This window comes from Penaeus monodon, chromosome 20 (genome assembly GCF_015228065.2).
Source record: "Penaeus monodon isolate SGIC_2016 chromosome 20, NSTDA_Pmon_1, whole genome shotgun sequence".
Taxonomy (NCBI): domain Eukaryota; kingdom Metazoa; phylum Arthropoda; class Malacostraca; order Decapoda; family Penaeidae; genus Penaeus; species Penaeus monodon.
In genome coordinates, this window is record NC_051405.1 from 41,028,626 (window position 1) to 41,029,079 (window position 454).

General features: G+C 36.3%; 1 protein-coding gene across 1 annotated transcript in view; it reads right to left on the reverse strand.

Moving 5' to 3' along the window:
• Positions 1 to 454, reverse strand: part of LOC119585825 — a gene marked incomplete in the record, with an annotated part of 115,457 nt that overhangs the window by 25,917 nt on the left and 89,086 nt on the right.

The window sequence follows — 454 nt, forward strand, 5'->3', positions numbered from 1 at the left end:
CACACCACATTCCCCTACAAGAAACCGTCAAAGACCACTGAATCATTGTGAGGCACCATTGTAATATTCGACCAAATTTCATCGGCAAATAAATACATCAGCCTCTGCAATGAATAGTATAGAAGCTATAGAAGCGACTACACAGGAACGCTTCCTTGTCCCTTGTGTTCTCGACTCTTGTATATGATTAATTAACACTTGTTCTGATGTGAAAATAAATGTTAAATAGTCTTTTTGTTTTCGATTTTTTTCAGTTGTGGCTCTGATGATATACTGGGTGGAAACAGAAGACTTTTTTTTCTCCCGTTAGACTAACATACTAACAGACTAAGACTTAACTAGTACTAACAGACAGACACAGATATTTCCGAAGAAAAAGAAGCATGCATCATATCCCTCTTTATTAAGAAGCTGTCTTTTCCTAGATAATTAATGTATCAAAGACTTGGGTGCA